The following is a 16640-nucleotide window of genomic DNA, read 5'->3' as shown; positions in this document are numbered from 1 at the left end:
AGTAAGAAAAATAAATATAAATGGAATAAACTCATCATTAAGATTCTCAAATTAGATTTTAAAAACACAAATCAATCCATGGGATATAATAAACAAAACATTGAAAAGAAACTAAACAACTAATGGTTAACAGTATAGAAATAATTGTATAGAAAAAAATCATAATATTAACCATCAGAGGAGATAAATTCACAAGAGCCATATTTATCAACCCAAATCTTAAAAATATAATGTTGAGGAGAATAGCTTATTGACTAATCAGAGTATGATATAATACTTGGGGTTCAATGGTATTGGTGATATTTCGTATCAATGGCTGTTTGGTAGTTACTTGTGTGCATTGTATATTCTATATGACTTTTTGTAATTCAACATTTTTGTGCATATTTTAAACCCTTAAATTTCCTTTAAAGCACAGGTTACAGACATATCATGTCTCAGCAAGCCAAAACGATGCCACACACAGCATCACAGTTCAATAAAACACACAGCTTCTTTTTAACACATTAGAGAAACATGAGTATTACCATTTTAAGGTTTAAAAGAGGTCAACTCACTCCCAAGAGCGACTTGAGCATCTCAATTGTTAAAAATAATGTTCAGAGACTTAGGGTCTAAAAAGGTGAATATGTTACACCTACAGTCCTCAGGTTCAGTTGTTACGGTGAGTCTCTGTGGGAAAAGTCAGAGTTAACAGAGTCCACAAGGGGATACAAACCAAAGGCTGTTTGAGTGCAGTTTAGGGAATGATCTCATCTTGTTAGGGGATCTGGAAACCTTTCCTGAAGCACATGGCTTTAAAATTGTTTCTAGAAATATGTTTGGGATTGTATAAAATGGTGATCTGTATGGCCAGGGCAGGCAACTCCAAGCAGAGGAAGGACTTTGAACAAAAGCTTGGTGACACTGCACCAGATGCTAAGGGCAAGAGGCAACAGGGACTCACATGATATGGAATTAAAGAGTTTTGCTCTAATTAGCAGAAATTTCTGTATGCAATCACAACAGACTTTTCCTGTATCTCTTTCAGAGGTATAATTTTTCCCCCAGGTTAATTGAGATCCCACTGATGTAAAATATTGTGTAAATTTAAGGTGTGCAATGTGATGATTTGATACATGTATGAATATATAGTGAAATGTTTATCACAATGTTAGTTAACACATCCTACACCTCACATAATTACCATGTTGTTGCTGTTGTTATGGTGAGAACATTTAAAATCTACTCTTAACCAAATTTCGAGAGTACAATGAAGTGTTTTTAACTATAGTCACCATGCTGTACATTAGACACCAGATCTTATTCCTCTTATAACTGGAAGTTTGTACCCTTTGACCAATATCTCATTTCTCCCACCCTCTGGGCCCTGGCAATCACTGTTCTACTCAAAGACATTCTTAAGTAAAGTAAATTTTGAGTCTAGACCTGACTTCTCCCTTTCCCAAAGTGTTAGTTGGTAATTAAGTTGAATTATTTCAGTCACAAAACTTTTACTGAGCATTAACAATATTCGAGGCATTGGTTTAGGAACTGAATGTCCAAATGGATCCCAACTCACCCCATCAGCAGATCCTGCTACTCTGTTTCCATGTTTGATTGTCTGGAGCCTGTGAAGAACTAAAGAGAAATTGCTGGTGCATTTATCTGACTTCTAGACTTGGATTTTCCTTCCAGACATGATAGCCAGTGTCTGCTTAGAAAAAGAGAACAAGAGTTACTTTTTCAAAAGTCATATTTATGTTATAATATCCCTTTCTTCACCGGTTACAAGGCAATATTTTTGCTTTTGCTACAAATGGGGGATTACCTTTAAGGGCTGTGGGATTAAGACCTATTTCCATGAGAATCTTTGACACTGGGAGCTGTGTTGAGTGTATAGTATTGAGCTTCTCAGGTGAGACCATTAAAACTTTCTTTTTAAACCAAATTTTCTGTTCTTTAGGGCCTTTACATCTTGTTTACTTCCATGAGCTTGGGGAACATCTGTTCCAACCTGCGGCTGATCTTGGATTTTGAAAACCAGGTTTTGCATCTTGTATCTTCCACTCACTCTAAACCTCAGTTTCTCTATCTGTAAAATACATCTACTGACACCAGATGCCTTCCGCAGTGGTGCTGGAAGAGAAAGTGAGAGAATGCACATGCATATACCTTTAGAACTGTGAAGGGCTTTGCCATGAGAGAGTTTTCCCGATTATCATTGTCAGAAGGTTTCTCCAAATCTGGGTGCCATTCTTTCCTCTTTCACTGCTGCAGCTGCAGTCACTGTCACATACCTCGAGCATTCTCTGGGGCCCTACACAGCCAGGATCCTCAACTGAAGCTCTGTCCTCGACATGAGCAGATGTTTTTTTGAGCTTGATTTACCTCTTTAACTTGATTACCTCCATGCCTCACTTTATTAACCTTGTGGTGGTTATTTGACGAAAGCTCACGGGCATTACCCTATAGTTCAAGACCATCCTTTCAGAAAGCTCTTTATGTACCCTCCCTGAGCTCCATTTCCAAGTGATTCTAAAGAACTGAAAAAATCCCTTCTACCCCAGGCAGTAGAAGCCCTTCCTGGTAGGAACTCTGGCCAAACTACAAAAGGTTGTCAGAAATTTGTATTTTATTGCCTACTCTTCTTATGTTCAGCGATCTCCCAGTGTTTATCATGAAGTATCAAATGGTTATCTTGCTTGTTCTTTTTCCTAGGAGAATGGGCAACCCGATAGGCTATGTGGCATAAGGGTTTAAAGAAGAACTCTCAGACTCATTCTGCCTGCATCCAAATTCTGCCTCTGTCACTTATTAACTGACTGAACACTGACAAGTTACTTCACCTCTTGGAGACTTCAGCCTTCAGGTTTCATGGGTTTAAGAACTATGTCACGCATTCGATTATTTAACCCATGTGTATTGAAGTGTTCAATACATTTGAATTTGTTGCCTGAATAGCTATGAAGTCGCAGGCATCAGTGTCTACCAGTAGCCAGCCCTGGTGGTCTAGCTGTTAAGATTCGGTGCTCTCAGCACCACACCCGGCTTCATTTCCCAGGCACGGAACCACACCACAAATCTGTCAGTAGTCATACAGTGGTGGCTGCAAGTAGCTGTGAAATAGGAAAGCTATGTCACCAATATTTCAAATACCAGCAGATTCAGCCACGGTGGACATGTTTCAGTGGAGCTTTCAGACAGCTTCCAGACCAGGAAGAAAGACCAGGGCACTGAGTTTTGAAAACACTGGCTATGAAAACCCTATGAATATCAGTGGAACACTATCTGATACAGCATAGGTAGACGTGAGGCTGGCACAAAAGCAGGGCTTGGTTCTGCTCTCCTGTAACAGAGTCACTAGGAGTTTTAACAGACTTTATGGCACTAAGAACAACAAAGAAAGAATTATTCTAGTTGCACTTTGATTGAACAAATGCTCACTCTACCAGAAGGATAATCCACATTGAACACTGCTAGTGGTGACCAGCACTGCTTACTTAACTCTCGTCAACTGTCCCACCACATCTTGATCATTGGCTGTGCACAGTCACTCTCACATCAAGTCTTAGAGCACGCCTAAGAGGAAATTAAAGTTCTCAATCCTAAAACTAATAAGGCCTCTGGTTCCCTTTCATTGGCCATCCTTGGTCTTCTCATGGTGGTTTTTCTTTGAATGCCTCATAAAGGCCAGTTAATTCTACTTATCTTTCATATGCCTCCTACTTTCTATCTCCACAGCCACTGCCTTAGTTCATACATTTGCTAGTTCTGCTCAGGATTACAAACCGAACTTTCTAATCAACCTCCTACTCACCATTCCCACCTTCCACAAATCCAATCTTCCTTAAATGCAAATCTACTGATGCATCTTCTCTGACTAAATTCTTTCCACGACACCTCATTCTTTCAGGATAAAGTTCAAAACTCTTTGTGTCAGCACATGAGACCCTTCACAATTGGCCAACTGCTGTCTGCTCCAAATATACAAATGCATCACTTCTGCTCTTTAAACCATGCTGTTTCCTGCAATGCCTTTTGAGAGACTCTGTCCCTTGCTTCCCTCCACTTTCCAACCGCTCACCCTTCTTCTAACTAATTCATACTCATAGTTTGACTCTATGTTCAGTGAAATGTGCACCTGCTTCCTCCCCATCCCTTGTGACTCAGATCGTTCTTTCTTTCTTACCATAGCCAATAGGTGTATATCTATTCTTTGTCCCTTTGTGCTAACTACTAATGTGAATCTCTTGTTTGCATGCGATGTTGAGCTCCTTGAGGGCAAGCATACTTACCTGTATTTGTGTAGGTAGTGCTTGCATGGTGTCTGGAACTAGAATGTATTCCAATCTTCTTGGAATAAATAAATGAATGAATGTGAATGAACTGAGGCAAGACCTTTGATAGAGAAACCTCCCCCTTCTACATAATGGTGATGACTACTGAGAGCACAAAACTGACACTGATAACAGTAATGTTTATTGAAGGCTTTCCATTTCAAGAGATTGGGCTGAAAGGATTTACATGCATTGTCTTTAATGCACACAACCCTATGGCATAAGTACTGTTATATCTGCATTTTATAGATAAAGGAGCTGAGGCTCAGAGACATGAGTGAAAGGAGTCAGCCCTGACCACATGGATAGTAGAGGACGAAGATGGAATTCACATAAGTCAGTTGGAATTCAGAATTGAAGATCTCAGTCATGAGGCTGGACCAGACCCAACTTTGCAAAGAACTAAAACGCAGGAATCTTCTGTCTTCTTGAGGAAAAAGATAAATTCAGTGATTGTATGTTAAATGTTCTATGTTAATGCAATAGATAGTTTTAGCATTACTGCATGCCAGGCAATGTCCTAGACTCTGGGGACACATAAGAAACAGGAAGATATGGCTATGACTCTCCTGGAATGTGCATTCTAGTGCGTGTGGAGAACAACGAATCAACAAGAAAATTCACCAATAAGCAAGATAATTTCTAATAGGGATAAGTGCTAGAAGGAAAGTAACATACTTTGGAGTGAAGGTGCCTGAGGGCAGCCACCACCTCAGTCAGGAAAAGGCTCATTAGAGAGATGCTACAGTGGGTACAGCAAACCTAACGGAGGGAAAAGATAGTTCAAAATCTTTAAAGTGGTAACTGAAATGAGCTTGGCTTGTCTGTGTGTTCTAAGCACAAGAAAGCAGCCAGGAGGGCCTGCAGGAGAACATGTTACACATTGGGTCAGAGGCCCAGGCAATGGCCTTATCACATAGGGCCTTTGGGGTCTGCTGAGGAGTTTGGATTTTATTCTAAGTGTGACAGGCAGTCACTGTGAGGTAAGCAGTTGAAGTGACATTAGATAGATCATTGCCCTGGACAGATTACCCTTGCTGCTGACTGGAGTAGAGATTAGAAGAGCAAAATGTAAGTTGGGAGCCCACATATGAGGCTAATGCAGTCTTTCAAGTGAGAGATAACAGTGGCTTGACTAGGGTAGTGTACGGGAAATGGAGACAATTATACTTAACTGCACTACTTCTAGAAGGTAGAATTTATAGGAATTGGTTTCGGTTAGAAAGTAGGAAGTGAAAGAAAGAGAGAAATGAAGTTTGGCTCTAGATTCTTTTTAAGATCAATTGTGTGAATGGTGTTGCCACTTAACTGTGATGGAGAAGACAGAAGGAGTAGTTTAAAACAAAGTGCAGGTAAATCAGATAAGATATTACCAAAAAATCCCCACAAAAACAAGACTCAGGATAACTGAAATACACAGTGGATTTCAAAAGGCTTTGTAAGGTACTTTGTCAAAACTAAAATTGGTAAAAATCTGCCAACAGGGGTCCAGGGGGGCCCAAAGAGACAAAAAACAGATTCCTTTTGTCCCTCTACAGAACTTCTCAATAGCTGAGTCACAGAGAAACAATCCCCAGGCAGCACACTGCAGAGGCACACAGAAACCGAACAACCAGAGCTCCCATTGCAGCTGACCCCTTAACTGCTCTAACTACCCCAAGGGAGATGAGCTTAGTCTTTGCCAGCCTCCTCTAGACATGAGCAGGTGACCCACAAGGAGACCAACTGCTTTGCGGGAGCAGGAGGAGCTGACATCCATACCTCTTCTTTTCTGACAGTCTATAGTCTGTTATTGAGGCAGCATAAGTAAGGTGCATTGATCCATTTCCCTTGAAACACCTGCCTATTTAGTACCACTCCATACTGCTGTACTTAGGATGTGAGGCTTGCCTGGACACTTGGCTCTGATTCATCCTGTCAACTCCCTTCATGTCAGCTGCTATTATGCTGTGGCCCTCAATTCCTAAAACACCTTTGATAGGGGCATTTCTTAATTTCCTATCACCATAATCATTTAAGTATTTCTATGAAAAGGGAAAGATAAGATTTATAGTGATACTGCTTCACTGCATTTTTCTGTTGTCCAGAAAGATTGATGTCTCATGATTTCTATACAGCCAAGGGATTTTGTTAGAAAAGCTGGAAGAGGCTAAATGATTCAATCATTATACAGGCATTTATCAAGTACCTGCTTTGATTCTGGCACAGTTCTAGGCACTGAGGATCTGGCAGCGAACAGGACATAAGTACTTGACTCTCAAGAACTCTACATTCCTGTAGGGGAGATATAGGAATTACTATCAAAATTATTAATACAGAATTTGAGGGCATGTTGAAGGGTATCCAGACCTATCAGTGCAAGATAATCCATCTGGCTATGAAAACTATTGGAATATCAAAGCTAGATGAAAACTTAGCTGCCTTCCTTTCTAAATTCCTCATTTAATTCAGCATCAGAAATCCAATGCACAGAGGCCAAAGCCCAGTAGGCATGTTGCCAGTACTTCCTTCTTCTAGATGATCCGACTGACTACTTCTTAGTTTTAAATGTTGCTACTGCTACTTTTTGTTTTTAATTTGAATGTTGATGGGCTTATTGTCACTTACAGATGTAAGTGGATATTTTGTTGCATTTTTAACATGTTTTGAACATACATGTTGAAACATTTTTACATACATACTGATATATTTACAGGTGAAATGACATGATATCCAGGAATTGATTGAAAAGAATCAGGTGAGGGCAATGGAAGGAGCTATAGAAAACAAGGTTGGTTATGAGTTAAGAATTATGGAACCTGAGTGATGGTTACACGGAGGTTCATTACAGTAGTCTCACACTTTGCATATGAAAAAATTTCCATAATAAAAAGTAAAAATAAAAATACACACACATAGCAAGAGAGTCCTTTGGGTACAGGTTCCCTGGGTTACATACCAGCTCCTGGGTCCTTCCCAGAAGCCACCTGCCTATAGACAGTCCCCAACTTAAGAGGTTCGACTTGTGATTTTTCGACATTACGATGGCGTGAAAGCTATACAAATTCAGTAGAAATACTGCATATTTTGAATTTTAATCTTTTCCCAGGCGAGCAACATGCAGTATCATCCTCTCTCAGGATGCTGGACGGCTGCAGTGAGCTGCATCTCCCACAGTCAGGCACTCAATCAAAAGGGTAAACAACCGATACACTGACAGCCACTCTGTTCCCAGACAACCATTCTCTTTTTCACATTCAGTACAGTATTCAATAAATTGCATGAAATATTCAACAGTTTATCATAAATTAGGCTTTCTGTTAGATGATTTTGCCCAACTTTAGGCTAATGTCAGTGCTGTGAGCCCATTTAAGGTAAGCTAGGCTAAACTATAATATTCGGTAGGTTAGATATATTAAATGAATTTTCAACTTGTGATATTTTCAAGTTACAATGGATTTATCAGGATGTAACTCATAAGAAGTCAAGGAAGATCTTTATAAAGCTCTAACCGAGCCTGCAGGAAGCTTTGCAGAGCCCTGTGAATCAGGGTCCTGCCTCCTCCGGTGGGCTCATGTCCAATGGGCATGAAAAAAACAAGTTAACTTCCAGAGGTAAAAACAGAAAAGGACCAGAGGATGAAGGAGGAATCCCAAAGATGATGTCTTTTTCTGGGCAGGTGGTGGGAATGCCTTCCTCATTCCAGTGCCTAAGCAGTACTTTGCTATGGAGACAGACATCTGGGTTCAACTGCTGCTGCCACTATGTACCAGCTGTGTGACCTCAGGAAAGTCACTTAACTTCTCTGTGCCTCAGTTTCCTCATTTACAAAGCAGAGATAAGAGTATCCATTTTTTGTGAGGATTATGTATTAATGCCTGGTGCAAAAGAAATGTTAGTGAGTATTATTATTATTGCTTGAGCTTCCAAAAAACCTGTGGCAAAGGGCACGAGAGGGTAAAGACAGCATTGAGGAAACATGGTAGGATTTTGGTGCTGTGCAGCCTCAGGCTGGAAGGGCTCACTCCACTCTCCTGACCACGTGCGGCACAGCAATCAAAAGAAAGGCTCCCAGTGCCACTGATGTGACTGCTATTTTTACCTCTAGCCTTGGAGGACTGTGCTGAGGGTGGGGAGCAGAGGGTTTCTCCACACTGCAAGCCCACCAGGACCTTCCCTGAGATGAGGGGCTCCCTAGGTCTGTGGACACAATCAGTCCTCAGTGGCAAGTGGACTTCTTCAGATGGGGCTGGTGGCCCTGCCAAAGGGCCGTCACCAACCTGTGCTGGACATGGTCGCAGAGGGCTGAAAGGCAGCGGTGAAGGAGGATGGTGGGGATGCCTTGGACTTCTTCCCTCCAGCTGGGCCACAGGCAGCAGCAGGTTCTGAGCCTCGTGGGTGGGGTCGGCGGGGATGCCACTCTGCAGCAGGAGCTCGTCCAGGTTCATGTCCTCCAGGCAGAACGGCTCGCCATCATAGGGGAAGGTCTCGTCCCAGATGGGCGGCGTGACGGAAGATGAGGCGGCCATTGGGCCGGCTGCTGGCGGCCTAGTCTTCCTGCAGCTTGTCCTTTCTCTATTCCTTATGGAGGGTCGCCTCACGGGCTTGCTCCATTACTTTCTTCAGGACAAGTGGCAAGGAGCCTGGGAGATGGCTTTCTCCATTCGGGCACCCAGGCCTGGAGCTGGCCCACTGGCACTTCTTTCTATACAGCGATTCTAGTCCTCCCCCTGGGTCTGTGCAACTGCCTGGCCTCTCAGATTGTTCTTGCGAGATGGGCCTGAGCCCTGTGACCCACTCTAGTAGTAGACACAGGAAACCACTGTGCAGGCGCCCATCAGTACAGCTGCCTACGCACTGTTATTTCTAACAAAGCCCTGGGGAGTCTTAATTGTACCTTCGTTTTAAATTTATGTTAGTCTTGGCTTCTTGATAAAGTTGTCAACTCCTTGAGGGAAGAACAATCATGTGCTCATATTTCATGAGCCTGCAGTGCATGTTAGCCTCAATATAGGTTTCCCATGGTTACTTGTTGGATTATCTGAAGCTGGGCATCAGTTCTTCTCCAAGAAAGACTCCATTGGATGCTGCTGGTGGCTTTTCCTGGGAAACTCTAGCCAGGCCTGGACCTTGTAGCCTCCACAGAACTACTCTGAGATGTGTTTGATGGCTTGAGGTGGGAATGAAGCAGACCTTCAAGAACAGTGATTTATTGAGCACCCACTCTGGGCCAGGGTCAGTGCTTGGATATAACAGTAAACAAATCAGACAAAATTGCTGCTCTCAAGGAGCTGATGATATTTTTCCCATTTTTCTTCCATTTTATAAATGAAAGGATATACATAAATTCATTCATTCATTTACAACGTGCTCTTCTGGGTTTCTGTATTAAAACTTGTTAGCTTAAACACAAACTTGTTCGGTATTTTATCTCAAAATGAATTTTCAGGAACAGCCAAAAGAATTGCAATCCAGCACATGCATGCTGTGGCAAACCATAGGCAAATCCAGAAAAGAAAGGAAGGGAGCTGCCTTTATAGAGAAAAAGGGGCAGTAGGGAGAGGTTGTTCTAAAGGAAATTTCACTCGGGAGAAGTAAGGGTTCAGGGTGGCAATGGCTTCTCATTGACTCAGCTGTGGCACATCCCATTGGCTGGGCTGTTGCTGGGTGAGGAGAAAAATCTTCCTCCAGTAGTAAAGCAGTTTTACTTCCTGTCAAAATGCAAGCTTCCAGTCTCTTCCTGTTTGCTGTAATTGATGATGTGTGATAGGGCATGAGAGCTCACCCTGCAGGCCTTTCCACCTCCAATTTTGTTAATGTTTCTTGTATTAATTTCCACAAACTTATATTCCAGTGAGATGAGATGAATAATAAAGAAGATAGTTTCAGATGGTATTAAATACTATGAAGGAAATAAAACAGGATAATGGTTAAGGAATGACAGGCGATTGTGGTGGGGGAGGGCACAGTGATTCTGTGTATGAATCGGCTTGCATAGAAGATGACCACAATGATAAATAATACACCTCATGAAAATATCCAAGGGGTTCCAGGTAGAGAGAACATCAAGTTCAAGGGTGTTCATGAGAAAGAAGATGGGGAGGAAAGTGACCATTTAGGAAGTTAATGCAGTAGCCTGTGAAATCTGACCACGCCCAGGCAAGATAATGACACTTTAACATACATCGTATTTTTAAAACTCAAAATTATTCCTTGTGTTTCATTCATCATCTGTGGGTAAAGGATGTAGTGTCTTAGCAAAGAACTGGCAAGCTCATTATCACATGGTTACTTAGGAGTAGATGTGTACAATTAACAGAACCGAAGAACAGGGCTCTGGTCAGTGCATTCCTGTGGCTGTCAACTCCCCATTGTGGCTTAGGCCAGCCTCACTTTCCAGTCTCTCCAGTGCTGCCTAGTCCTTGTCTCAATAAGTCATGTGTCAGAACACAACTTCTTTTGGTGTGAGTCACTGATTGGGTTTGTCCCATTGAGAAGAGGACTCAAATCACTGTTGTGCATCCTTTTGCAACTGCCTGAGAAAAGAGTTACAAATTAGAGGCTTTAACAATTTCATCCACTTAGGCATAGTTTTTGGTTCCCATATTGAACAGAGCCACCAGAATAAGAGTCAGATTCTGGGCAGCAATTACCAGGAAGTTTTGGATTGCTGGTCATGAGAAGGGAGATTATTTCCTGTTTTTATCACTAGATAGTGACATTGTTGCTTTGATTGTTACGCTTAATTGGGAGATTTTGTAAATCCTGTTAAAATCATCAAGCTCAAATAATCTGAGACCTAGAGCTTAAATATTATTTTGGACAGGATAATTGTCTTTTGTAAATAAGCTGCTTTTTCAGTACATTGAATAGGGTTTAAAAGGTATGGGAATTTACCACCCACCCACTCGTTCTCATTCCAGGCACATAGAGGGTATGTCCTGGCAGAAGGGGTGGCGTGTCAGGGAGAGAGAGTTGTGGGACTTAGGAGAGAGGGCAGTGGCTATTTGCCAACTGCTATGGTAGTGTTTCTAGCCAGCCCTGGTGGTATAGTGATTTGGAGGTCCTACCACCATGGAAGAGGTTTGTTTCCCAGTCAGGGAACCATACCACCCATCTGTAGGTTGCCATACTATGGAGGCTGCAGGTTGCCATGATGCTGCATGATGCTGAAAGTCATGCCACTGGTGGGGTCACACATGGCAGACAGGTTTCAATGTAGACTAAGATATATTAGGAAGAAAGACCTGACCAACCACTTATGAAAAAATTGGCTATTAAAACCTTATGAATAGCAGCAGAGTATTGTCTGATATAGACTGTTGGATGGTGCAAAAAGACGGGACAGGTTTCAGCTCTGCAGTACACAGGGTCACTAGGAGTTGGAAGTGACAAGATGGCATTAACAACAACAGTGGCAGTGTCTCAATCTTTTAATAAATGATACAACTGAAGTGGCTGACTAGTATCTCTGCCTGTTGGAAAGCAGTAAAATCCAGCCATGTCCCCTGAGGTGCTGTGGACCAGAATTTTCCAACCTGTGTGCTGGGACATCCTGATATGCTAAGATATTGATCCCCCATCTTTCACTATAGCTGAATGAGGTTTGGGTAAACCATAGTTCCTGGGTGGGTCATCTTGGTGGATAAGCATCCTATTCCATTTCCACTTATGTTTCATATAAACATTCTAATTTTATGCTTGTGACATTACAAAAAATTTTTTGGTAGTATACAAATATAAAATCCTTATCTCTTTTTTTTTAAATGGTGCCACACTTTCAAACATTAGCAAAATAATACTTTTAGAACATGATGGCAACATGTTCAAGTACACATTCTTCCGCCTGGATGTTTAGGTCCTTCTTCAGATGAACCCAACTCAACTTTGGCAAACTGAACAAAGTTAAATGAAGTCAAGTGTGCTTTTCTCTATAATGACTTCTCTCGGTATTTGACTTTTCATTAGTCACTCTCTAACCTTTATCCTCTCTCATTTTCTGTCTCATACATTCTCTTGTTTCCTGCTAGGACCCAGCTAATCTGATTAATTTTTGCTGGCTCATTTTTCTCCCCCTAAATCTACATTGAACATATGCTTAAGATTCTCGGTCAAATCAAATGCCTCCCTCTACTCTTTTCCTTGGTGACTTCTCTGGAGAGTATTTCTGAGCAGGTATCTCTTATCCTTATTCCCCTTCCAAGATCCAGAAGGGCATTTTCTCCAATTACCTGCTAGACAACTCCACTTAGGCTTTTTTCAATACTGTAAACTCAAGACATTTAAAAGCAACCCTTCACATTTGCTCTATCTTCTACTTTTCCTCCGCTGATTAATGTCACCACCAACAACCCAAACTTTGGTTTGTCTTTAGGTTTCCCCCATGTTTAATTACTTACTGTGTTCATGGACCCAGCCTCTACAACATGTCTCCATTTATTCGTTTCCGTTTCATATTTGTACAGCCAGCTGAACTCAGGTTTCTTTTCTCTCTCATGCAGGTTGTTGCAATAGTCAACTCTGGTGTCCTCAACTCCATGCCCCTCACTTTCCCAGTCTTCCCTTTGTGTGGCTTCAAGAAGGGTCCTTCCAGAGCCCAATTCCAATTGCGCTGCTCTACAGCTCAAAGATTCTCTGTGGACCCATGCAATCTACCTAATAAGCCTTTTATTTCTAGTCTGGCATTTTAGATGTTTTCAACTTAAACCCCAATTTCACTTTCCAGGTTACCTGGCATTGCTCTAATCAAGTAATTATCTAAGTAGTCATCAAAATATTTATTGAACACCAAGTCAATGTGCCACAGTGGACTAAGGCTGGTGATAAAATGGAGTATGTGGTTACATACTCCTCTCATGGAGTTTTCAGTCTAGTGGGTGTGCAGGCAGAAATAAGTTGTATAAGTGATGTGCACAGGGCACAACAGCTTATAAAAGGAGAATTAACCTGGTCGGTTAAATCAGGGAAGACTTCTTAGAGAAAACTAGGCTCATAGAAATAATAGAAAATTGTTTTTGAATGCTGCTGAAAAGCCAAGGTGAACCATACCCTGAAGAAATGAAGTTGAAGCAACAGTGAGGGCAAGACCTAGCACACTATCCCACAGTCCTGCAGATGCTCTGCTCTATTCTTTGAACAGGAGCTCATTCCTGGCTCAGGGCCTTTGCACTTGCTCCTGATGATCCTGCTCTTCAGGATCTCACGGCAGGCTCCTTCAACTTCTTCTCGTATCCGTCTTTCCCTGACCTCCTTATCTAAACTAGTCCCCTACTTATCAATCTCTCTCCTAACACCCTATTTTCTTTATATATGATCATCTTGATTTTTCTTCCATTTACTTGTTTATTGACTGTCTTCTCCAGGAGATTGTAAGTGCCAAAAGACCATGCTCCTGCCTTTCTTGTTCACACCACTTAGCCCAATGTTCGACACATGGTAGGTGCTTAAAAAATGTTGTGCAATGAAAGAGAAGGATGAGAATAAGATGTGCCCAAGGATACAGGAAAAATAATGAAAGATAAGTGTATGCATGAGAAGGTTTATTGTGTTTTGATTTAATATTTTATTTTGTGGAAAGTTCCCTATGTTATATTCCCTTAACATAGCAAAATTCCCTGGAAGATGAAGCTGTTACAAAATTTTCACCAATTCTTTACTGAAGAGGAGAAATACGCTATGTTGTTTGCATAATCTGAGGTTTATTTTTAAAAGTAACACTCTGGAAATTTACTTTGCAGTACATTAATGAATAAGAGGGATTAATGGATAGAGAGCTAAGTAGATGGAGAACTGTGAAATAAACAAGTTTACCAAAAAGTTCAAGTTGAAATTTAGGTGATGGCTATACAGATGTTCATTGTAAAATTCTTCCAACATTGTTGTGTGATTGCAGTTTCACAAAGGAAGTCGAGAAAGAACAAGTGCATTCTGAGTATAGCCCTGCCATCAATAGTGTTGAAGTTCCAACTACTATACTTTCTACAACTTTAGGATTGGTGCTCAGCAGCGAAATAGTCAAGAAAGTCTTTTCTAATATACTGGTTATGCAACAAACGGTACTTATATTTGGTATGATTTCCAACAGTAAGAATTGTGCACTCACCTGGTTAACCAGAAGTTTGGCTTATTAGAACCCCTGGCTCTCTACGGTCCCTCAGGCATGAAATGTGCACTCTGGTTCAAGAAGATTTAAGACAGTCAGACATGCAAGCTGACTGTGGGTGTTACTTCTTGTAACAGGAGAAATTATTTTTTCCCTTGTGACTCATAAGCCTGTCATCTGTGGAAAAGTGCTCCTGTCATTGTTAAAATGACCCAGTGTCTTATCATCCTTTGGGTGTATGTGATGCTAAAGACTGTCTTGCTTTTGGTGGGTCTAGGATGAGTTGAACCCTCACTATAATAATAACAACAATAACTGGCATCTGAATGAGGTCTTGGCTTATGAGACTGTTCAGTTTGCCTTAATTCATTTGGGTTTGCAAACATGCTTTGATGCATAAAGGCCAGGTAATATCCTTCCCCATATCAATTTTCCAGATTGCCATAGGAAGTGTATAAATGGTTTGCCCAATTTCATTATAGAGCATTAACTGAAGGAGCAGAAATTGGAATCTAGGTTCCAGAATTCTAATCCAGTCACCATTACTTAACACTGAACTGAATATGCACACAATTTCTCACAGCCTAATTTTAAGAAGAGGAGTGAAGGTTTAGAGGATTCAGGGTCCAGGAAGACCTCATAAAAATAGCTACAGGGAAGGTGAATTTTTCTTGATTTGAATTCCTGCTCAGCAACCACAAAATCTCAAATCCATTTCTTATAGTGTTCTTCCATGTTTAACGCAGTGTCTATCTTTTCTGAAAGAGTAAATCTCACTTTGACTACTCCCAAGTGAAATTTCTATAAGGGGGATACTCTTTCAGGATTGTTGACTAGACTTTGTCAACAGAGACTGTTTCTAAGTTGCTGCTGTGCCTGTCATGGGATCCTCTCATCTTCCCCTCCCCAGGCACCTGTTCTCACTGAGATGGAAAGATAAGTACCTTAATGCTTGTTCTATCAGCTTCAGGGAAGCTATTCGACATATTCCAGAAATGCCAACTTCCCATGTCTCCTGCATTTCATCTTAGCCAAAAGGCCAACAAGCAATTGCCTGTGTCTTCTAATGCCTCTTAACTCCCCTTTATTTGGAATTTCCTGGCATGGGAATTAATGAGCCTTCACTATGGAGTCAATCATCCCTGGGTCTGAAACCTTTTCCTTCATTTCCTTCCTGGGACATCCGACTTGTTGCTTGGCCTCCCTAATCCCCAAGGTTTTCATTTATAAAATTAGGTTAATTATAGGACTTACTCATGGGTCTGGTATACAGGTTAAGTGGAACAAAGCCCATGAGGGCTGCAGCTCAGTACTTAGGGCTTGGTGGATGCTCTTAAATATTGGTAGGAAATTTAGTAATTCTGAGTTAGAATATAGAATTGTTTTTCCTATAGTTGCTAAAATTTACCTTTGTATCTAATTAGAATGAATTATATTCACATATATCTATTCCTGCATTCGTCTCTCCCTTCCCCCCCCCTCTCCCTTCCTCCTTCCCTAATTCCCTCTATCCCTTCTTTCTTTCCTTCCTTCTTTCCTTCCTTCCTTCCTATCCTCTGAACACCTTTATTGAGTGTCTCCAACATGTCACCCAGTCCCTGCTGTCATGGATATTGCAGGATAGAGTGGAAGACAAATTAATTAAGGAATCACACAAATAAATGTAAAATTACACCTGTAATAATTGCTACACCATAAATTACAGAAGGCCTTGACTTACATTGGAAGCTTCCCTTGGGTGTGATAATGGTGCTGAGATCTGAAGGTGTGTGGCAACTAACCAGGTGAGAAGGAGTGAGGGCAGGAAGAGTGAAGGAGCAGTTCAGACACTGGGTTCAGGGGCAAAGTCCCTGTGGCAGAAGGGATTGTGATGATTTGAAAGAAGCCTTTGGCACTGAAATAGAGGAAGCAAGGGTCAGAATGGTACCAGGTGGGGCAGAGTGCAGAGGGTAGGAATAATGCAGGCAAAATCTGTTGGTAATCTTCATGGCTTGTCCATTGAAGAGTTTTAGGTAGGGCCATAGCATAAGTCTCAGGAGTCATTTAGCTTAATGAGGCAGAATCCTGGCTGACTAAGCTACCTTCATTCGTACAACCACAATTCAGAGCCCTATAGTACAGAGGGCAGAAATCAAATGACCTGCAGGAAGGATCATGTAAATTCTAACTCAATGCGCAGTGGTCTAGGGAGTTGTGAAAGTAACAGGCCTTGGTTCTCCTCCTCTGGGAGGCTTATTGTA

At 41.5% G+C, this 16640-nt stretch overlaps 1 pseudogene; it reads right to left on the bottom strand.

Moving 5' to 3' along the window:
• The window catches only part of LOC139039752 (fatty acid desaturase 2-like protein FADS2B), a 58665-nt pseudogene extending 49838 nt beyond the window's left edge, over positions 1-8827 (bottom strand).
• Positions 8828-16640: the final 7813 nt, after the last annotated feature.

The sequence above is a fragment of the Equus asinus genome, chromosome 17, assembly GCF_041296235.1.
Source record: "Equus asinus isolate D_3611 breed Donkey chromosome 17, EquAss-T2T_v2, whole genome shotgun sequence".
In the NCBI taxonomy this organism is placed as follows: Eukaryota; Metazoa; Chordata; class Mammalia; order Perissodactyla; family Equidae; genus Equus; species Equus asinus.
Note: the sequence above shows the minus strand (reverse complement) of the source record. Positions and strands in the feature narration are given on the sequence as shown.